Here is a 24,534-nt window from a genome sequence, read left to right on the forward strand (position 1 = left end):
GCAACAGCTATGGCGATGACGTGCTTGTCCGATAGACCAATCGCAACACGACAGAGACAGGAGGCGGGACGCATCTGTTTAGATTTCGTCCCGCCCTCTTCCACCTCCCCTTTCTCATCCCCTCCCCCGGCACACCAAAGGAGAGAGCGCTCGGTGCGCACTGGCAGGTGAGGCAGGGCTGTGTATTTGAGTTGCTGACTCAGCCACGTCTCTGGGGCTGAATTAGATTTGAATTAGTTTCGTATTCCCGTTCCGCCGGTGACGGTGGGTTATCGCGCTGAGAGGTGCCCAGCGGCGCGGCGGTCGTACGCCCGGTCACTGAGGTAAGGTGTTCGCTCGGTGCCCCTACACCCTCTCCCCACCCTTGTTTATTCAACGGCCGAGGCGCGGTCTGGAGGTTCGGGAGCGCGCCCAAAGCCCGGCGGCGCGTCGCCGATTGCGCTGGTTCTGCCCCCATTTAAAGTTGGGGGAGGTCGATGCCTAGCACCTGCCCTTGTCGGGTTACCCTTTGCCCCGGATATGTGGACTGTGGGACCGAGCCTGCCGCTAACTGGGCGCTCGTTCGACTTCTCTTCCTACTGTGTAATGGATGCTCGGGGGCTGCTTCAGGTCCTGGTCTCCCTGCCAGCCCAAAGCAGTTTGGTTGGTGGATACCTGAAATCAACACACTTGCAGTGCTGATTCACTCGACAGTCATCGGGCGTTTCGTGCTTTACACTGATATCCTTCAGTAATTAAGCTGTCGATAAGCCTTGCACAGGCTGTGACTAGTCGCAGGTATCAGTGTTTCGGGCCCTGCTATTCACCATATTCATCACTTGAAGCGACCCAATACATAATTCCTAAGTTTACTCCTGACAGCTAAACAAGTAGGAATAATGAAAGGATGGAGAGTGTAAAGAGGTTTCAGGAAAATTTAGGGTAAATGTAGAGACACAAGAAACTGCAGAAGTTGGAATCTGGAGCAAAAAAAATCTGTGGAGAAACTTGGTGCATCCAGTAACATCTGGAGAAAGAAAGAAATTGTTGACTTTTTGGGATGCATAGGGGTGGATGGCAGCAGCAATGAAAAAATTGCTTATTTGGTGGGCAAAACAGAAAAAAGATTATTAAAAATTGTGACAGAAACATGTTGAGTCCATTTGAACAAGTCACTGACAGCCAATGTGAAGTACAGCACTTAGGAAGACAAATAGTATATTGTGCAACTATTGTGTACACTGACGCACATTGATGTTATGCGAGGATTTGAATTTGAGAGTAAAGATGTTTGGCAGATACATTTAGGGGCATTTAGTTGCATGGCTGATAGAAAAAAGGAGGGTATGTAGGAGGGATGTTAGATTGATCTTTTAGAGTGGGTTAAAAGGTCAGCAGAACATGGTGGGCTGAAGAGCCTGTACTGTTAATGTTCTATGTGTGACTATAGTTGTAGAGACCATAATGAGAAGGCACCTTGAGTATTGCACACAGTTTAGGTAACTGCCAGTTTCTTGGCAGAAAGAAAGTGCAACAAAGATTTGCTCTACTGCTTCCAAGAAAGATAGACTTGCTGTATGAGGAGAGATTGAGTAGCTGAAGCCTCTATCCAGTTTAGAAAAATGAAAGAAGAGATGATTTCTCTGACAAGGGCCACAATCTCAAACTATGGATAGATCATTTAAAAATGAGGAAAAAAGGAGAAATTTACAGTGCGCAAAGTGTTGAACCTTTGCAGCTCTCCATCTTGGAAGGCTGTAGAAAACTCTTGTCAGTTTAATTAAATACAGGGATCAATAGATTTCTGATTATTTCAGGGATTGTGTAGGAAAATGAAATTGAGCAGGAAAATTGACATGGATTTCATGATATAGTGAAGCAGTATTGATTAATGCTTCCCCCAGTTCTTCATTGCTGGCAAAGAACTAGAAGCTTAGGCGCTGGTACATGTTTGACCTTTCATGTCTTTAATGCTCAGTCAGTTGATATGAAGCATAGTATAACACTAAAGACTATTTGGCCCATGATATTGTCCTGATCTTGATGCAGAGGTTTACTGAATATTCCTCTTCCATATATCATCCATATCCTTCCATTCATATTTATTTCAATCTAAAAGCTCTTGAACTCCATCAAACTGCATGCTTCCTCACTACTCTGATAACCTATTTCAGGTACTTATCACACATTCAGTGGAGAAAAATGCCCCTCACATTGCCTTTAAACCTTCCCCTCTAAATTTAAAGTCATGTAATCTGGTGTTCCTACCCACAGAGATTCTGACTGTCTACCCTCTCTATGCTTCTCATAATTTTAAAGCCTCTATCTGGTCTCCCCTTTGCATCTGCTCTAGGGAAACAATTCAAGTTTGTCAAATCTTTCCTTATAGCTAATACCCTCTAATCTCTCTTTCTCTGTAACTCTGAATCATAGAGCACTACCACACTGAAATAGTACCTTTGGTCTATCTCGTTTGTGCTGAAGTATTATTTCGCCTTGTCCCATCGTTCTTGCCCCCTCCATTCCACGTACTTAATCAAACTTCTCTTTAATGTTGAAGTTGAATCTGCATCCACCACTTACCCTGGCAGCTTGTTCAACACTTTCACCATCCTCTGAGTGACAAGTTCCCATTCATATTCCCCTTAAACATTTCACCTTTCACCATTAACCCATGACTTTTAGTTCTAGTCTCACCCAACCTCAGTGGGAAAAGCCTGTTTGCATTTGCCCTATCTGTACCCCTCATAATACTTCTTTAGAACCCTCATATCTCCCTTCATTCTCCTATACTTCAGGGAATAAGGTACCAGTCTATTTAATCTTTCCTGATAACTCAGGTCCTCATATCCTGGTGACATACTTGAAAATTTTCTCTGTACTCTTTCAGTTATATTCATACATTTCTTTTGGGTAAGTGACCAGAACTGCATATACTGCTCATAATAGGCCTCACTGAAGTCTTATACAACTTCAACATAACATCCCAGCTCCTGTTATGAAAGCCAATGTGCCAAAGCTCCCTATATACCTGAGATTCCACTTTCAAGGAATGGATCTCTGTTCCCAAATTCCTTTGTTTTACCACATTCCTTAGTCCTACTGCGTACTGAGTCCCCTCCTTTACTCCCTGTATACCCATGACTGTATCGCCTACCACAGCTCCAATCTGCTATTTAAATTTGCTGACGATACTACATTGATTGGCCTTATCTCAAACAATTACAAGGTGGCCTACAGGGAAGAAGTCATCTCTCTGACACAGTGGTGTCAGGAAAACAATCTCTCCCTCAATGTCACAAAAACAAAGGAGCTGGTCGTGAATTACAGGAGGAATGGAGTCGGGCTAACCCCTATTGACATCAGTGGATCTGGGGTTGAGAGGGTAAACAACTTCAAGTTCCTCGGCATCCACATCACCGAGGACCTCAGTGATCCACAGTGGTGCACAACAGCGCCTCTTTCACCTCAGACAGTTCAGAAAGTTTGGTATGGGCCCCAAATCCTAAGAAGCAATTACAGAGGCGCAATTTAAAGCATCCTGACTGGCTGCATCACTACCTGGTATGGGAACTGTACCTCCCTTAATCGTAGGACTCTGCAGAGAGTGGTGCGGACAGCCCACCATGAACTTCCCATGATTCAAGACATTTACAAGGACAGGTGTATAAAAAGGGCCCATAGGATCATTGGGGACCCAAGCCATCCCAGCTACAATCTATTCCAGCAGCTACCATCAGGGAAACAGTACAGCAGCATAAAAGCCAGGACCAACAGGCTTCTTCCACCAGGCCATCAGACTGATGAACTCATGCTGACTTGAGTGTAGTCTATATTACATTGATTGTTCTATTTATTATAAATTACTATAGTTGCACATTTAGATGAAGACGTAATGTAAAGATTTTTACTCCTCATGTATGTGAAGGATGTAAGAAATAAAGTCAATTCAATTCAGTACTGTGCAAGTCCAATCCTGGTTTGTCCTTCCAAAGTGCAACACCTCACATTTGTCTATATTAAATTTCATCTGTCATTTTAATCCCATTTTTCTATCTAGTCCAGATCCCATGGTAAAGTTTGATGGTCCTCCTCACTGTTGACTACACCCCCTAATTTTGGTGTCATCTGCAAATTTGCTGATCCAGTTAACCACATTATCATCCAGATCATTGATATAGATGACTATCAGCAACGGACCCAGCACTGAGCCCTGCTGCACACCACTAGTCACAGGCCTCCACTCAGAGGCACTATCTAATACCACTCTGGCTTCTCCTGCGAAGCCAATGTTTAATCCAGTGTATGATCACATCCTGAATGCCAAGCAACTGAACTTACTTGACCGACCTCCCATTCAAGACCTTGTCGAAGGCTTTGCTAAAGTCCATGTCGAAGGCTTTGCTAAAGTCCATGTAGACAACATCCACTGTCTTGCCTTCAATAACTTTCCTGGTATACCTGAAAAGCTTTCAAAGGGTTTGAGTGAACACCTTGTCAGGTCCCAGGGATGGTGATTTAATTTGACTCTAGACAGCAAGCATTTCCTCCTCTAGTCGTATGTGATCCATGATCTCACTGCTGTTTTGCCTTAATTCTCCAGATTCCATCTATCTTCCAAGTAAATACAAATATCAAAAAAAAATCAATTTAAGATTTTCAATTCTTTCAGAGTGGCATCCTGGTAAACTGTTACTGCACCTTTTCTATTGTCTGCATCCTTCTAATGGAGTGACCAGATCTGCACACTACTCCCAGTTGTGGTCTGACTATAAAGTTTGACAAAGCTACAGCATGACTTCCTTACTTGACCTGTTTGGCTGGAAAAGTTTCTGGTTAGTAGTGATTATACTTCTGCATATTCCCCCATGTTTTTTAAAAAAAGGCTGGGCCATTTGGTGATGGCATTGCCATTCATTGTTATGAGAATGTGGTTTGATTTCCCCTTAGGATCCTGCCCAGCCAAAGAATTATGAGCAGGTCCTGTTGCAATAAATGAGGAATTAAATGTGGAATTTAAGAGAGCAAATTTTGTGGCACTCCCATGGACTGCAGTTCAACTAAGGGTATTGATAATGGCTTTAAAATTTTAAAGTAGATTTATTATGAAAATATACATTACCATGAGATTCATGTTCTCGCAGGTATTCATGGTAACTGTCAAGAAATATAATAGAATCAATGAAAAACGACACACAAAACTGACAACCAATGCAAAAAAGAATGCAATCTATGCAGATACAGAATAATTATAGGTAAATAAATAATAGTGAGAACATGAGTTGTAGGGTCCTTGAAAGTGAGTCCTTAGCTTGTGGAATCAGTTCAGAGTTGAGGTGAGTGAAGTTCGCCATGCTGGTTTGAAGCCTGATAGTTGAAGTGTAATATCTTCCTGAACCTGGTGATGTGGGACTGAAGGTTCCTGTACATCTTGATCGCAGCAGTGAGAAGAGAGTGTTGCCTGAATGGTGGGGGTCCTCGATGATGCATGCTTTGTTGTGGCAGCGCTCTCTGTAGAGTACTGTGCAAAAATCTTTTTAAAAAAAAATGTTCTATGAAGCAAAAATGCTTTCAGAAGTAAAAAAATGAAGTTTCTAAGTATCAACACATTTATTATAATGAGTGCATAATAATGAAATCAATCAATATTTGGTGTGTCTGTTCTTTACCTTTTTAAAACTACATCAATTCTCTGCAAAACGCTGTTGTACAGTTTTATAAGAAAATTGTCTGGTATATTGTTCCAAGCAGGAAAGAAACTTGGATGGTAGTTTGCCTCCCAGGTGCCAGGGTCCAGGATGTTTCAGATCGCATCCAAGATGCCCTGCAGTGGGAGGGAGAACAGCCAGAAATCGTAGTACATATTGGTACCAATGACAGGAAAAAGGAAAAAAAAGACTACAGGGAGTTAGGAAGGAAGTTGAGAAGCAGGACCACAAAGGTAGTAATCTCGGGATTACTGCCTGTCCCATGCGACAGTGAGAATAGGAATAGAATGAGGTGGAGGATAAATGTGTGGCTGAGGGATTGGAGCAGAGGGCAGGGATTCAGATTACCAATATCCTGGCGGGGAGATTTGCTAAGGAGACTGGGGAGAGTTTAAACTGGAATTGTTGGGGGATGGGAGCCGAACTGAAGAGACTGGGGAAGAGGAGGTTAGCTCATAAATAGAGAAAGCTTGTAGACAGTACGAGAGGGAGGATAGAGAAGGGACGTGCTCAGACTGAAGGCTTGAGATGTGTCTATTTTAACACAAGGAGTGGTGTGATCAAAGTGGATGAGTTTAAAGCGTGGATCAGTACTTGGAGATATGATGTGGTGGCCATTACAGAGACTTGGATGGCTCAGGGACAGGATTGGTTACTTCAAGTACTGAGTTTTAGAGGTTTCAGAAAGGACAGGGAGGAAGGCAAAAGAGGTGGGGGTGTGGCACTGTTGATCAGAGATAGTGTCACGGCAGCAGAAAAGGTGGACGCTAAGGAGGGATTGTCTACGGAGTCTCTGTGGGTGAAGGTTAGGAACAGGAAGGGGTCAATAACTTTACTGGGTATTTTATTGGCTGCCCAATAGTAACAGGGATATCGAGGAGCAGATAAGGAAACATCCTGGAAAGCTGTAGATAACAGAGTTGTTGTGATGGGAGATTTTAATTTTCCAAATGTTGATTGGCATCTCCCTAGAATGTGGGGTTTAGATGGGGTGGAGTTTGTTAGGTGTGTTCAGGAAGGTTTCTTGACACAGTATGTAGATAAGCCTACAAGAGGAGGGGCTGTACTTGATTTGGTATTGGGAAATGAACCTGGTCAGGTGTCAGATCTCTCAGTGGGAGAGCATTTTGGAGATAGTGATCATAATTCTATCTCCTTTACAATAGCATTGGAGAGAGATATGAAGAGACAAGTTAGAAAAGCATTTAATTGGAGTAAGGGGAATTGTGAGGCTATCAGGTAGGAAATTGGAGGCTTAAATTGGAAACAGATGTTCTCAGGGAAGAGTACGGAAGAAATGTGGCAGATATTCAGGGGATATTTGTGTGGAGTGCTGTATAGGTACGTTCCAATGAGACAGGGAAGTTATGGTAGGGTACAGGAACCGTGGTGTACAAAGGCTGTAATAAATCTAGTCAAGAAGTAAAGAAAAGCTTATAAAAGGTTCAGAGAGCTAGGTAATGTTAGAGATCTAGAAGATTGTAAGGCTAAGAGGAAGGAGCTTAAGAAGGAAATTAGGAGAGCCAGAAGGGGCCAGGAGAAGGCCTTGGCGGGCAGAATTAAGGAAAACCCCAAGGCATTCTACAAGTATGTGAAGAGCAAGAGAATAAGATGTGAAAGAATAGGACCTATCAAGTTTGACGGTGGGAAAGTGTGCATGGAACAGGAGGAAATATCAGAGGTATTAATGAATACTTCAGTATTCATTATAGAAAAGGATCTTAGTGATTGTAGTGGTGACTTGCAGCAGACTGAAAAGCTTGAGCATGTAGATATTAAGAAAGGATGTGCTGGAGCTTTTGGAAAGCATCAAGTTGGATAAGTCGCCGGGACCGGACAAAATGTACCCCAAGCTACTGTGGGAGGTGAGGGAGGAGATTGCTGAGCCTCTGGCGATGATCTTTGCATTATCAATGGGGATGGGAGAGATTCCGGAGGTTTGGAGGGTTGTGGATATTGTTCCTTTATTGAAGAAACGGAGTAGAGATAGTGCAGGAAATTATAGACCAGTGAGTCTTAACTCTGGTTGATAAGTTGATGGAGAAGATCCTGAGAGGCAGGATTTATGAACATTTGGAGAAGTATAATATGATTAGGAGTAGTCAGCATGGCTTTGTCAAGAGCAGGTTGTGCCTTATGAGCCTGATTGAAAAACATTGATTGAGGAAGAGCAGTGCGTTTAGTGTATATGGATTTCAGCAAGGCATTTGATAAGGTACCTCATGCAAAGCTTATTGAGAAAAGGAGGCATGAAATCCAAGGGGACATTGCTTTGTGGATCCAGAACTGGCTTGCCCACAGAAGGCAAAGAGTGGTTGTAGACGGGTCATATTCTGCATGGAGGTCAGCCACAGGGCTCGGATCTATTCTGGGACCCTTACTCTTCGTGATTTTTATAAATGACCTGGATGAAGAAGTGGAGGGATGGGTTTGGAAGTTTGCTGGTGACGCAAATGTTGGGGGTATTGTGGATAGTGTGGAGGGCTGTCAGAGGTTACAGTGGGACATTGATAGGATGCAAAACTGCTGAGAAGTGGCAGATGGAGTTCAACTCAGATAAGTGTGAACGTTTGGTTAGGTCATATATGGCAGAATATATATAGTATTAATGGTAAGACTTCTGGCAGTGTGGAGGATCAGAGGGATCTTGGGGTCTGAGTCCATAGGACGCTCAAAGCAGCTGTGCAGGTTGACTCTGTGGTTCAGAAGGCGTACGGTGTATTGGCCTTCATCAACTGTGGCGTTGAATTTAGGAGCCGAGAGGTAATGTTGCAGCTATATAGGACCCTGGTCAGACCCCACTTTGAGTACTGTGCTCATTTCTGGTTGCCTCGCTACTGGAAGCCATAGAAAGGGTTCAGAGGAGATTTACAAGGATGTTGCCAAGATTGGGGAGCATGCCTTATGAGAATAAGGTTGAGTGAACTTGGCCTTTTCTCCTTGGAGCGAAGGAGGATGAGAGGTGACCTGATAGAGGTGTACAAGATGATGAGAGGCATTGATCATGTGGATAGTCAGAGGCTTTTTCCCAGGGATGAAATGATTGCCACAAGAGGACATAGGTTTAAGGTGCTGGGGAGTAGGTACAGAGGAGATGTCAGGGGTAAGGTTTTTACTAAGAGAGTGGTGAGTGCATGGAATGGGCTGCCGGCAACGGTGGCAGAGGCGGATATGATAAGGTCTTTTCAGAGGCTTTTAGATGGGTACGTGGAGCTTAGTAAAATATAGGACTATAGGTAAGCCTAGTAATTTCTAAGGTAGGGACATGTTCGGCACAACTTTGTGGGCCAAAGGACCTATATTGTGCTGTAGGTTTTCTATGTTTCTATTCTATGTTTCATTTTGGAGAACTTGCCACAGTTCTTCTACAGACTTTGGCTGTCTTATTTGTTTTTGTCTCTCTGGTTAATCCCAGACAGCCTTGATAATGTTGAGATCTGAAACCATATATCTATAGAAGTTGGTCAAAGTTTTACATGATATGCCGAATCTGCAGAACCATCTAAGAAAGTAGAAATGTTGTTGTGTCTTCCTTGTAATGGTAAGGGATGTTTTGAAAAGAGATGGGTTTAATGTATGTTCATGAATTTCATTTGATGAGCGCTAATCAAGTGCCTAGCACCCTAAACCAGTTGATCTGACTGTTTTTCCCCCCCGAGTGACTTAAGTTTTACTTTAAAATAGAAAGTACACCAGGGAGCAGCAGGGAAATGTTCATTGAGTGAGATTTTAATGTAATTAGGTTTAATCTTTTACAAAAATTACCGTAGATTCCGGATTTTAAGCCGCTACTTTTTTCCCACATTTTGAACAGCTTTGAACTTTGCGGCCAATAATCCGAAGCGGCTAATGCAAGGTTTTTTTCATGCCGCCTCGTAAACATTTTGCCTCGTAACAGTAGACCAATAAAATTGATGAGTAGTTCACAGAGGTCCAATGAAATTGTACGATAAATCAAGCGCACTTTCACAATTAAATTATTGTAAATCAGTCATTTGTACTCACCCTCATCAACATGGAAAACACTCGAAGCATTGTGCTACCTACCCTACTTAGTTTAATCTATATTTGTTTTCTGTACTACATCGCGGGATGCTATGACGACACACCCGGTTTCGCGGTGTCTTGTGGGAAAATGCCGGTTGCGATGAAACGGAACGGAGGGGGGAGCGCATTACGCGAGCGGCTTTGGATCCGAGCGAAATCTGTTTTTAAATGCCGTTTGCGATGAAACGGAAAGGAGGGGGGAGCGCATTACGCGAGCGGCTTTGGATCCGAGCGAAATCTGCTTTTAAATGCCGTTTGCGATGAAACGGAAAGGAGGGGCGAGCGCATTACGTGAGCGGCTTTGGATCTGAGCGAACTCTGCTTTTAAGTTAAAGGTATCAATAACTTTTCCTGGTAGGCTGCAGTATATATATTTTTTACCAGTCGTTAGGAGATATTGGAATGTTGTTCAGTAAAGAAGTATACGCAACGTATATTTAAAAGTAGCCTCGTACGGGCACGGTTCGAAAAAAAGCATTTGCAATATGTATTTGTTTTTGTTACCATATGGATTTAATTAAAAGTTAAAAAAATCCTCACGTGTAATATCTTTCTGTGTAAATATCTCATATTACAACGTGGGACACCTGCGGCCGAAAATCCGGTGCGGCCTAAAATCCGGTGCGGCCTTTACATTTAAAAAAATGATTTTATTTCTAAATTAGTGCCAGCGGCTTAAAATCAGGTGCGCTCTGTAGTCTGGAATCTACGGTAATATTATAAGATATGGAAGCAGAAGTAGGCCATTTGGCCCATCGAGTCTGCTCCACCATTCAACCATGGGCTGATACAATTCCAGTCCATCACTACTCCCCTGACTTCACCCCATGCCCTTTGATACCCTGGCTAATCAAGAACCTATCTATCTCAGCCTTAAATACACCCAATGATTTGGCCTCCACAGCGACTCCTGGCAACAAATTCCACAGATTTACCATCCTCTGACTGAAGTAATTTCTCCACACCTCAGTTCTAAATGGATGGCATTCAATCCTGAATTCGTGCCCTCTTGTCCTAGAATTCCCTACCGTGGAAATAACTTCGCCATATCTAATCTGTTCAGGCCTTTTAACTTTCGGAATGTTTCTTTGAGATCCCTCTCATTCTCCTGAACGCTAGGGAATACAGCCCAAGAGCTGCCATACGTTCCTCATATGGTAACCCTTTCATTCCTGGAATCATTCCTGTGAATCTTCTCTGAACCCTCTCCAATGTCAGTATATTCTTTCCAAAACTGCATACAATACTCCTAGTGTGGTCTTATGAGTGCTTCATAGAGCCTCAACATCACATCCCTGTTCTTACAATGTATACCTCTAGAAATGAATGCCAACATTGCATTCACCTTCTTCACCACTGACTCAACCTGGAGGTTAACCTTTAGGGTATCTTGCACAAGGACTCCCAAGTCCCTCTGCATCTCTGCATTTTGAATTCTCTCCCTGTCTAAATATAATCTTCCCATTTATTTCTTCCACTAAAGTGCATGACCGTACACTTTCCAACATTGTATTTCCATTGTCATTACTTTGCCCATTCCCCTAAACTCTCTAAGTCTCTTGACTACATTTTGACTACATTTGTGAGTTGCCCTAGTCATGGGGAGAAACACTGCAGAAATGACACCTTCAATCCACCATTTAACTCTAATCCAATTACACTATTCTTGCATTTATCCTATTTTATTTTTTTTATATTCCCATCAATTCTCCCAAGGTTCTGTTACTCACTAACACAATAGGGACAATTTACAGTGGACAATTATTCTACTAATCCAATTTTACATGGGAGCTGAAAACAAATGTTCAGAAGTAAATGGGGATAAAGTGTTAATTCAGTTTGTGAATTTTTGGTTATTCTCCTTTTTCTTCTCTATAAAATATTAGTTTCAGTATCTTTCAAGTTTAGCCACATTTTTCTAGTGTACGTCAGGGAAAACAATGTGACAATAGACAATAGGTGCAGAAGTAGACCATTCGGCCCTTTGAGCCTGCACCGCCATTCTGAGATCATGGCTGATCATCTATCAATACCCTGTTCCTGCCTTGTCCCCATATCCCTTGATTCCCCTATCCATAAGATACCTATCTAGCTCCTTCTTGAAAGCATCCAGAGAATTGGCCTCCACTGCCTTCCGAGGCAGTGCATTCCAGACCCCCACAACTCTCTGGGAGAAGAAGTTTTTCCTTAACTCTGTCCTAAATGACCTACCCCTTATTCTCAAACCATGCCCTCTGGTACTGGACTCTCCCCAGCATCTGGAACATATTTCCTGCCTCTATCTTGTCCAATCCCTTAATAATCTTATATGTTGCAATCAGATCCCCTCTCAATCTCCTTAATTCCAGCGTGTACAAGCCCAGTCTCTCTAACCTCTCTGCGTAAGACAGTCCGGACATCCCAGGAATTAACCTCGTGAATTTATGCTGCATTTCCTCTACAGCCAGGATGTCTTTCCTTAACCCTGGAGACCAAAACTGTACACAATACTCCAGGTGTGGTCTCACCAGGGCCCTGTACAAATGCAAAAGGAATCATGTGGTATCATGTCATCACTTTTGCTCATTTCACCTAATGTAGATTTTACTTTTAAGTTCTTTTTAGAAATGTGTACTGAAAAATGACAAGCAATATTGAAGTTAACAGCAGTGTCAGTGCTGTTTCTTTTCAAAGATCTTTGCTTCTAAATGATAAGTCATAATTTGATAGTTATTGTACAAAGGACCTTAGTCATTTTATTAATTTTTTTAACTCTAGTTCCATATAGGTTTTAAAACTATAATTCCACAGTGCCTCTGGTCGCTACTCGGTAATGAATACTGAGGAATAAATTTACAGTGATCAGAGACATTGCCTAGGTTTCCGTGAGCCATTGACTGAGTTACCGACTGAAATACAAGATTGAATGTTAAATGGTTTGCAATATCCTTATCCCCAAGAGTTTTTATTTCCTTCTTACTATTTCAGGTAAATCTGTCATTATACATGTTCATTTTACTAGTCAAATTGCAACCATATTGTGCACAATGTGGAAGGAATGGGTTAAACACTGAGGTTTAGAAAATATTTCATAATTGGTCTTTTGGTATTATTCCTTCCAAGATGGTGAAGAATTATAAGGCTGCATTTGACCTCAGACCTTGGATAGGCAATTAATTTGGGCAAGTTTCCCATTTCTGTTTACATTCTGATAATTAGTTGGGGAAAGTGTAAATACAAATGAAAGCACGGTTGCATATCAGTGGTTATGCTCATGGTTGAATAGCTTGCAAACTCTGAAATGTGCTAGTCTTGGTTAACATTAGAGTGATAAGGTTACTGGTGCAAGAAGGAAAATTCTTTTAGGGTTGAAAGTAAGATGCTGAGGTGATGTCTCCCTCTGGGACAAGTTGCCGAAAACTTGCAGTTTCAGTTTCAAAATAGCTGTCCATTCAAGGCTAAAATAGGGTGAGGATTCTTTAGTAGGGCAGTGGTAAATCTTTGCAATTCTATACCCAAGAGAGTGTAGAAGCTTGGTTACTGAATATATTAATGGATGTTTTTTGTATCTTGAAGGAATAGAAGAATAGGGAAGTGGTACAGCCATAAATTTGATAGCTTTGTATCGAATGGCAAAGCAGATGATGAGAATCAGGTGGCCTTCCTGCTTTTATCAAGAGTCCTGCCAAAGGGTTTCGGCCCAAAAGTTGACTGTACTCTTTTCCATTGATGCTGCCTGGCCTGCTGAGTTCCTCCAGCATTTTGGGTGTGTTGCATTTATTTCATACAATCTGCATCTTGTGTACCAGGAGACATAAACAACCTGCAATGGGCACCTCATAGCATTGGAATGGTGCTGCTGACATTGCCTTTAATTTTCCAAATCCAGTGATAAGTGAATGATGTCCTCTCCTAAGCCGACATCCCTAGAATCAGACACTTGGCTAGCTTGGATGGTGAGGCTGCAATTGTGTGCTTATTTGATGCAGGCTCATAACATGGACACTTAATACTCTCGATCACAGCAAGAGGGTTCGAGGCTGGAAGGGAAAGTGCTTCAGACATTCATGTTAGCTGTAGTACAGACTTGCAACAGTCCTTGTCTCTGACCATTTAAAATGGACAAAGAGTATTTTGTTTCTTTGTTAGGATCAGTGGGAAAGATCGGAACATGTCCCACCTCTTGTACAGACATTTCCTGCTACATCTGTGGCAGTCTGTAGATTCATGATTGGTCTCCTCAGCCACCTTGGAACCAACAAAACTGGAGTGAAATCAAATTGTGCTCAATCCTGAGAGATTGGTGGAGATGAAGGAAGTTATTTTTTCCCCATTTTGAGCAATTTCATCTTGAATTGGACAGTATAGCTGAGCTGTTAAGAAGTTCGGACAGCTGCTTTCTCTCTCTCAGATACTGCTGAGAGAACGTGCCACATCAAGGCACGAGTTCTGGCCTCCAGGTCATTCTCATTTTTTGTGAAAAGAATTAATGAGAATGGTATTGATATACTGTATATCTACATTCTGTAAGCATGCTGAAGTTGGGCTGCATTTTAATTAAGTGGCTAACATATGCAGTGCAGAATTTTCTGAAATTATGACTTCTGCATTCTGTAAAAATCCATCTGTTTTACTAATATCTGTGAGGGAATCATCAAAGCACTGCAGAGCTACCATCAATGTTGTCTGCAGAATGCTCCAAATATACTGTAAGGATAAACAAAAACAGCTTCATTTTCCCCTGTGAGGTGAGTATTGATCTGTGTTTACATTTGAATGGCTTTGTGGCTGACACAGGATTCTCAAAGCAGACCCGTTTATTCTGAGCTCTATTGCAGCAAGATTACCAGGTGCACGATTCAAAAATGTGCTTCTTATCTGCTGTATGGCCGAAATAGTCCCAGCAAAGAGTCTGTGCTAGTTTAGTTACATAAAGCAGAAAGGAAACTACAATTTCAAAACATGTTCAAAGTGAATTTCGGGTCCCCTCTTGATTTCCTCTGCTCCAAGAAAAACAAGCCCAGCATTTATAGTCATTCCTTCTAACTGAAGCGTTTCAACACTCCGGTGAATCTCCTCTGCACCCTCTCCAAAATAACAGAACTCTACACATTACTCCAACTGTGACCTAATTAATGTTTTATAACACAACATGCAATGCTTTTGCATTCTGTGCCTGGCTCATGAAGATTGGCATTGCTATTTGCTGCTTTTATCATTCCAGCTATCTGTTCTGCCATCTTCAGCAGTGTTTGAACATGTACATCAAGATCCCTCTGTTCCCTCAGTATACTCTAAGGTCCTGTATTGATCATGCATGTGCTAGCTTAATCCGGCCTCTCAAAATTAATCAGTAGCACTTAACAGGATTAAATTCCATTCCAGTTTATCAGATTATCAATCGTTTTCTGTAGCCTCAGATGATCCTCATTGGACCATTAATTTCAAAACTAACCAACAATATGGGAAATCTGCCAGTCCAACATCACTGAAGTTATGAGAGGGTGCTAGATTATTAGACTTCCACTCTTTTTTTTGTTTTTAGTTGTTAATATGTAGATATATTTTTCACAACTTAATTGACCATTGTTTCACTGTTTGAAGTAGCTCCTAAAGTTAAATTCCAGCTGAGCATGTTAGAAATGTTTCAAGATTTCTGGTATGTGTTCTATTCAAATTCAAAAATGTGGTTATACTTGCAACTTAACAAAATATGAGCTTGCACTTTGGCTACTTCACAATTTGAGTTGGTTTAGAAGTGTGGCAATAATTAAATTGACAGATAATACATTTAAGTTTCCTGGATAAAGATCCACTGAACAATACTGAGATAAATCTTTCATGGTTGTTGGAATCTTGGTGATGGCAACTGGCTTCCACAGTGTTTCTTGGCCTTGTCACAAGTAATAAAATCAGTAGTCCTTGACTAATGCCCTTTAAAATGAACTTTAAACCTCCTTGCTTAGATGTCGCTTTCTCTTTTGTTTTCCTAAAGCTAATGTTAGGAATGGGCCTTCGTGAACACTAGTTATCCCCATGATGATCATGTATGATGCTAACTTGTCAAGTGTTGGGTTGCATAAGTGTGTTCCTTAATCCTACACTCAGCTGCTGTGAAGTGCTCACTGGGATGGACACGCTAATGATATTGGAGCAGGATACCTTGGGGGACAAAGCAAACTGACTCCCTCTTCCCTCCCCCCCCCCCCCCCCCCCCCCCCCCACCCCCATCCCAGCAGATAATGTCCAAGCTAGCATAAAATTGGTAAACATTTTTAACGTAGAAAAACTTCAACATTATCTCACAACCACCAAGCTTTAAAGCTTTGCAGTTATTTTAATGGTAAAATGTTTGTGAATTTATGGCACATTTTCATCTTTCACAATGTGCCTTTTTAAATGAGTTACAATAAAAATGTCAAAGATCATGGGTCAGTCAAACTGAGCCCTGAATATTTTGTCAAAGTCTTTTATAAATACATATTATTGCAAAGAAAATGAAATGAGTCTTGTGCATTGTGTTGAGCCATTAGTAGAGTCTGAGGAAGAAAGTCAGAATAGGAGGTAGATTCTAGACAATGGATGCATTTAGGCATGACTTTCCTGTTTATGGTCATCATTATCACATTGTCAGTAATCGAACCGATGAACATTGAGACCAATTTGGGAGGGCCCCAAGACCAGATATAATTCCAGCAAAATATGAAGCATTACTTTGTGACAGCTAGTCCTGTTACAGTCACATCTTATTACCTGGAAATATAGTTTGGAGAAGTCGTGGCATTGGTCAAAGTGGGATATGTGGCTAATGTGAAGCAGGAATTGGAAATGTGGGAGCCAAACTTCTCCGTGTGTGTGGCCTGTACCCATGCATCTGGTACGGTAGTGAACCAATCAATTTTCTATTTTGTCTGGAGATTCGCAAATTGTTTGTACAGACTTGATGGTCAAATATCCGAAGAAAATTGGGAGTGGGAGAAAATGTATTCAACATTGCCCTCATTGTGATGGCTGTCATTTAGTGTGTGGCTTCACCAAGCTTTCTATACACCTTAAGTAAACAAAACACCTAGTGTCCCTGTGTGCTGAAGTTCTGTTTTTACCTTGTGATGTGAGGAATGGGTCTAGCCATACTGCTGTGAAAAATTCCTTTCATCTGGGCTGTGCCATGTTACCTGTTGCTTGTAGAACATTCTGAATGGAGGAGGGTGTTTGACCATTAGTACATCAGAGAGTAGACTGCACAGCATGTCCTCAGTGCTGAGGGGAAAAAGAAATATTAGATCCTGTTAGATGGCTCACTGGCTTCTTGAAAGATTCCTCTGGTTTGCCCTATACTTGCAGGCCTTTCAGAGAAGGAGCTGTCCATAGCCTATGATGCTGACCGATACATTCCAAAGTGCAGGACTGCTTGCTGAGGGATGTACTGAAGCTTGTTTCACCTGACACAAAGACTCCATCAGGCAATGTCACAGTTAGGGCCTCCTACCATATGCATTGAGGAAAATATTTTTTAAAAAATCATTTTTATCATGCATTATAAATGAATAGCATTCTTTTTCTGAAAATAGGAGTATATTTTCTACAATTACAAACTTTAAGAATAAAGTAACATTTTTGAAGTAAAAAGGAAGTGCAGTGCTCTGGAGCATGTCTGTTTGCAACAATTAACCAGAGCAATGGCTGCACCACAGGTTGTGCAATCGCCTCCAGCCCTCTCTGTCATTTCATGTTATGAATAATTTAAATTCAGTTTTGCTTGGAAAAATGACACACAAATCTCCTTTGTTCTTGATGCAGCAGTTGTGATTGAATTATTGAACTGTCTGACCCTCATCTGAGGGAGAGTTAAGATTTCAACACCTACATTGAGAAAACACACTTATTTCATCTGTAAGTATGTTCAGCTCTAATTTTTAGGTTGCTGCATATATACCTCTCCCCAGCATGATCTCCTTGATTTCAATGAAAGAAACACTTCTGTGCATTTAGCTTCATCGCATCCATCGATTACCTTCAGTAAGATTATATGTTAATCATTTAAACTTGGGGGGAGGGGAGAGCTGTTTTGGAGGGCTGTGAAAATGTAGTGACAGTCTATTCCGTGTAGTGACAGCCTTGAATCCTCATCAACACACAAAATGCTGGAGGAACTCAGCAGGTCAAACAGTATCTATGGAAATTAATAAAAAGTTGGCGTTTCGGGCTGAGATCCTTCAGGAATGGAAAGGAAGAAGGAAGGCATCAGAATAAAAAGGTTGATGGAGAGGAAGGAGGACCATCTAGAAGGAGATAGGTGAAGCCAGGTGGGTGGAAAAACTAAAGAGCTGGAGAAGAAAGTCTCATAGGAGAGAAGAGTGAGTCATGAGAGAAAGGGAAGAAGGTGAAGTACCGGGGAAGGTGATAGGCAGATGATGAGAAGAGACGAGGGAAATAGAAGAAAAGGGAAGGGGGTTAAAATTGCTGGAAGAAGAAATTGATGTTCATGCCATCAGGTTGGAGGCTACCTAGCCAGAATATCAGGGAGAGATACCTCGGAGTGGTTTCATCACAGAGGAGGCCATGGACCAACATATTGAGATGGGAATAGGGATAGGTATGGGTGGCCACCAAGAAATTACACTTTCGGTGAATGGAGTGGAGGTGCTCAACAAAGCTGTTCCCTAATTTATGTTACACACAAAATGCTGGAAGAACTCACCAGGCCAGGCAGCACCAATGGAAAAGACTAAACAGTCAACATTTTGGGCCGAGACCCTTCATCAGGACTAATTTACCGAAAATTCCGGTGTACAAGCTGACCTGGAGTATAAGCCGATCACCCATTTTCAAGGCTAAAAAAGTGACTTTTTCATGTTACCTTTGTATAAGTTGACCCCTTTTGTAGAGGTTTTTGATTTAACCAGAAAAGATCACAAAATCTCACATGCCGGATTTGGAACCTGGAAATTTTGTGAACCAGTACCTGCTAAGAAAACAGGCCTACACATTGTAGAGCATTATAAGCGAATTCTTAATAAATAAATCAGAGGGAAATTTTGGAATAGTTTTCCAAAGGAAAAGAATCCTCTGAAATGTAACCCCCGTGAAACCATTTTGCGCCCATTGTAATCTTGTTAAAACATAACACGGGGTAGTCAGTACGTGTACTCAGTATTGAGTTTGCGACCACCATGTACAAAAGATTAAGGTGATTGCGATATGATGCTGGCTTCAAGCTGAAGGTTGTTGATTTTGCTAAAGGAACGAATAATTCTGCAGCTGCTAAGAAGTTTAGTGTAAATGAGAAACAAGTGACAGAGTGGAGAAAGGCAGAGGACATGCTGAGGGAAATGCCAAAGACGAAATGTGCAAACTGCAGGAAAATATGTCAGTAGCCAGAACTGGAAGAAACAGTGAATCACCTACGATCATCTGGATACATTGTTACCAGAGAAATGATTGGAGTTGAAGCATTGAAATGGGACGAAAAGCATCTTGAGGTCAGCGAAAATGTCAAAGCTAAGCGAAGTTGGTGCACCCGATTTATGAATAGACGTGATCTTGTGTTGAGACAAAAAACAAAGATTGCTCAGAAAATTCCCGTGGGGTGTTGTTGTTTAGATTCAAGAATGCTACTGGATGGACGAAGCCGGTTGCTTGAAGTGGGTTAAAGAGGTGCGGCGTCGACGTCCCAAAGGTTTCAGGAAGGAAAAATCGTTACCCGTCTGGGACATGTTCAAAGCGCACTTGTCAGGTGAGACAAAAGCAGCATTGAAAGCTGAAAATATGGACATTGCAGTCATTCTTGGTAGTTTGACGTCTGTGCTCCAGCCATGAGATATGAGTTTAAACAAACCATTCAAAGAATTCATGTGTCAACAGTGGAACGAATTTGACTCAAAAATAGCCAATAAATACGACCTGTCTTCTGTGTATTTGGTTTTCCAAAGTTGGCACTCTCTGTATAAGCCGACCACCTAATTTTAGGACCAAAATTTAGGGCCAAATTCTCGGCTTATACATCGGAATTTACGGTATGTTGGGTCTCATCAGTGGAGAGGAGGCAGCATCTGGAGCACCAGGTACAATAGGTGACTGCACAGATTTGCAGGTGAACTGTTGCTTCACCTGGAAGGATTGTTTGAGGCCCTGAATGGAGGCAAGGGAGAAAGTGAATGGGCAGGTGTAGCGTTTGTTGCTTTATGGATATGTGCTTGGAGGGAGATTAGTGAAGAGGGACAAATGGATAAGGTAATCAGAGGGAGCAATGTCTGCAGAAAGTAGTGGGGGGGGGAAATAGTTGAAGATGAGTTTGGAGGTAGGAGCCCATTGAAAATGGTGGAAACAGAATGGTGTGCTGGATGCAGAGGCTCTTGGAGTGGTAGGCAAGGCCAAGAGGAATTCTATCCCTATGAGGTGGGGTGAGCATGGATGCGCGGGAAAAGGAGGATATGCAAGTTAATGCAGCATCAAGGAAGGGTAACCCTCTTCTTTGGAAGGAGAAGGACATTTTCCTCGAAAGGAAAGTGTCATCCTGGGAACAGATAGAGCAGAGGCGAAGGAACTGAGAAAAGGGAGTTGGATTTTTACAGGAGACGAGTGGGAAAAGGCATAGTCAAGATTGATGTGGGAATTTGAAGGGTAATAAAATGTTTGTAAACAATTTGTCTCGAGAGATGAAAACAGATCAAGGCGGAGAGAGATGTTGGAAATGGACCAAGTGAATTGAAGTGAGGAAGTTGGAGGCAAAGTTGATGAAATAGACAAGGTCTGCTTGGATGCATGAGGCAGCCCAATGCAGCTGTCATTGTAGCGCAGGAAGGTTTGGGAAGCATTACCATGGAAGGCTTGGAATGTGTAGCCAACAAAGAGGCAAGCATAGCTGTGGCCCTTATGGGTGCCCATGATTACCTCTCAAGTTTGCCCTCTAATATTTTTGGTGAATCTTTCTGAACAGATTCCATTGACTAAAATATCTCAAGTTGTGAATTCAATATTCCAGTACAAGTTTTGCCCCATCCATTCTATAGATGTGGTACAATTATTTAATTTAGAATTTTAGTCAATTGAGATGAAGGGCAATCCTTAACAAGAATCATGCACAGATGCAATGTGATATTTGAGCCTTTTTGTGTGTTCAATGGGATGTTGCAGAAATGGGAGCCTGATCTTGTAAGTTTAACTTTTGCTGTTGGAACTGTTATTTATGTCATTGTTCTCACTTTAGCCCCTTTTATCCAAGCCAAATTGCTGTTTTAGAGTTTCTGAAGCTTTAAAGCTGAGCTAAACTAGATGAAAAACTGAATCTGACTTGATGTTGGTCATCAGCCAGATTGTACTTTTCTCAGAGTGATGATGACTACTTACAGTCTAAATTAATGACTTGGATAAAGCCACAGAGAGCATTATGGTCAGATTTATTATTTATAAATAGTTTAGAGTATACATAGAATGTGAAAGAAATGTCGTTGCATTAAGTAAATAGGTATAAAATAGAAGGAATAATTGTGAGGTTATCACATTGGGCTCTGAGGATCGTGAATAACAACCCCTCACTCAGTAAAACCAGAAAGCTGACTACAGGAGGGGGAAACTGGAGTTTGAGCTAGTTCTCATTGGGGAATTGTATGTGGAGAGGGTCAGTAACTTGAAATTCGTTGGTGTTATCATTTCATAAGATCTGTCTTGGGTCCAGCATGTAAGTGCCATTACAAAGAAGGCGTGTCATCTAAAACTTTGACAAACTTCTGCAGATGTGTGGCGGAGAGTATACTGGCTGGTTTGGGAAAACTAATGTTCTTGAACAGAAATATAGTGGATATAACCCAGTCCATCACAGGTAAGGCCCTTCCCACTATTGAGCACATCTGCAAGGAGTGCTGTCACAGAAAAGCAGCTCCATCCAGTACATCCTCTGTTCTCACTGGAGGAGGTACAAGAGCCTTGGGTAGCACACCACCAGATTCAGGATCAGTTATTACCCCTTAACATCAGGCTCCTCAATCAGAGTGGACAGCTTCACATACCCCAATACTGAATCGATTCCACAACCTATGGACTTGCTTCCAAGGACTCTACAATCCATGTACTTGATAGTTATTGTTTATTATTATTATTTTGCTTTTTTTTTTCCTTTTTGTATTTTGCGGATTGGCTGTTTGTCTCCGTCCAGTTTTTCATTGATTCTGTTGTTTCTTTCTATTTACTGTGAATGCCCACAAGAAAATAAATCTCAGGGTAGTACATGCTGACATACAGTGGTGCTAGAAAGTTTGTGAACCCTGTAGAATTTTCTCTAATTTTGTGTAAATATGATCTAAAATATGACCAGATCTTCACTTAAGTCCTAAAACTAGATAAATAGTACCTAATTAAATAAATAACACAAAAAGCATTACATTTGTTTGTTTATTTATTAAGAAAAATGATCTAATATTACATGTGTTTGTTGTGATCCCTTTGTACAGCAATAACTTCAATCAACTGTTTCCAGTAACTTGATCAGTCCTATATATCGGCTTGAAGGAATTTTGGGCCATTCCTCCTTAGAAAACTGCTTCAGCTCTGGGATGTTGGTGGGCTTCCTTGCGTGAACTGCTTGCTTCAGGTCCTTCCACAACATTTCTATGGGATTAAGATCAGGACTTTGACTTGGCCATTCCAAAACACAAATTTTCTTTTTTTAAACCATTCTGTGGTTGATTTACTCTATTGTCTTTCAAATCAATTTTGTCTTTTCAAATTTTGAATTCATTGTTGCCTCAACGATTGCAAGCTGTCCATGCCCTGAGGTAGCAAAGCAGCCCCAGACTATGATGACGTGCCCTTTTTCCTCCAAGCATAATGGTGTGTAATTCTGCCAAAAAGTTCAGCTTTTATCTCATCTATCCATAGACCTTTGTCCCAGAAGTGTTGTGGAACATCCAGGTGGTCTTTTGCAATCTTGAGACATGCAGCAATTTTTTAAAAATAAATTGGTTTTTTAGAAATACTTTTGTGGCCTTTTCCAGCTTCATGCTTCTCTGCGATTCTTCTTCTAAGGTCCTCTGAAAGCTTTGATTGAGGCATGGTCCACGTAAACAGATCTTTCCTGAGAAGAGTAGGCTCTGTCAGTAACATGACAAATCTCATCTCATTGATTGGAACACCTGACTCCAAATAGCTTTTGGAGAAGGCATTACCCCAGAGGTTCATATACTTTTTTCAATAAATACATGTAATATTGGATCATTTTTCTCAATAAATATGATGTTTATTGTGTTATTTATTTAATTGGGTTCTATCTAGTGTTGGGTTCTAGAAGTGTTGTCGACGTTGACAGCGCTTCTCCCTATAGATGCTGCCTAGCCTGCTGCGTTCCACCAGCAGTTTTTGTGTGTTGCTTGAATTTCCAGCATCTGCAGATTTCCTCGTGTTTGCCTTGGGTTCTGTCTATCTAGTTTTAGGTCTTATGTGAAGACCTGATCACATTTTAGATCATATTTATGCAGAAATAGAGAAAATTCGACAGGGTTTACAAACTTTCTCGGACCACTGTATATGTACTTTGGTAAATTTACTTAGAACTTTTGAACTTTGGAACAAGGAATGAACAAACAGCTTAGTGGAGTGAGACTACAGAATGTTGTAGAAAGAAAGAATTGGAACAAAAGGCGCAACATTGAAATGAGGCACCTGCATCTCTATTTCGCACGCATCTGCCCCCATCTCTTCCACCTCCAACATGATAGGGCTAGGGTTCTTCCTTGTTCTCACCTACTACACAAAAAACCTCCATATTTAACACAGCATTCTCCAAAGTTTTCACCATCTTTACTGGAATCCCACCATCAATCTCATATCTCCCTCTCCCCTCTTTCTCCAGTTATTGCTATCTCTGGACTTCCTTGTTCGCTTGTCCCTCCCCACCGATTCTCCTCCAGGCGCATATCCCTGTAACCATGGCTAATAGATAGTTACATCTGTCTCTCTCACCACCATTCAGGCCCAAAACAATCCTACCAGATGAGGTAGCACTTCACATGTGAATCCATTGGGGTAACTTATTGTATCTGATGCTCCCGGTGTGGCCATCTCTACATCAGTGAGATTCAACTTCATTGAGTCCACCAAAAATGTGAGGACCTTCTGGAGGTTACCTTTGTAATTCCACTTCCCATTCCTATACTGGCATGTGCATCCATCGCCTCCTCTGTTGCCACACTGAGGCCAAGCACTGTCTTGGTAGTCTCCAACCTCATGGCATCAACTCTGATTCTGTTAACTTCCCTTATTCACTCCCCCCCCCCCTTTTTTTTTCCCTTACCTCTTTGGCTCCTGGATCAACAAATTTGTCGATGACACGAAGTTTGAGGCTATAATGGACAGCAAGGAAGACCATCAAAACTTGCAGCAGGATCTGGACCAGCTGGAAATATGGTTTGAAAAATGGCAGATGGAATTTAAAACTGACAAGTGTGAAGCTTTCACTTTGCGAGGACAAACCAGTATCAGAATTGTACAGTGAATGGTAGGACAATGACAATGCAGTAGAACAGAGGGATCAGGGAATACAGATCCATAATTCCTTGAAAGTGGCATCACAAGGCTTGTAAAGAAGGCTTTTAGCACATTGGCCTTCATAAATTAAAGTAGTGAGTGCAGGAGTTCTGATATTATGTTGTTGTAAGTCATTGGTGAGGCCAAATTTGGATTATTGTGTGTAATTCTGGTCACCTACCTACAGGAAAGATATCAATAAGGTTGAAAGAGTACAGAGAAAATTTACTAAGATTTTGCTGGTACTTGGGGGCTTGATTTGTAGGGAAACATTGAATAAATTGTGACTTTATTCCATGGA

General features: G+C 41.5%; 1 protein-coding gene across 6 annotated transcripts in view; it reads left to right on the plus strand.

Moving 5' to 3' along the window:
- The first annotated feature begins 118 nt into the window (after positions 1 to 118).
- The window catches only part of numb (NUMB endocytic adaptor protein), a 251,647-nt gene continuing 227,231 nt past the window's right edge, over positions 119 to 24,534 (plus strand). For 3 of the 6 annotated variants that reach the window (XM_073040512.1, XM_073040511.1, XM_073040516.1), the window contains exon 1: positions 132 to 323. The gene's annotated coding sequence lies outside the window, so the exon portion shown is untranslated. Of the gene's footprint in view, positions 324 to 24,534 lie in introns of all 6 variants that reach the window. The other 3 variants (XM_073040514.1, XM_073040518.1, XM_073040513.1) reach the window with 2 other exon arrangements.

Source organism: Hemitrygon akajei, chromosome 3 (assembly GCF_048418815.1).
Source record: "Hemitrygon akajei chromosome 3, sHemAka1.3, whole genome shotgun sequence".
Classification (NCBI taxonomy): domain Eukaryota; kingdom Metazoa; phylum Chordata; class Chondrichthyes; order Myliobatiformes; family Dasyatidae; genus Hemitrygon; species Hemitrygon akajei.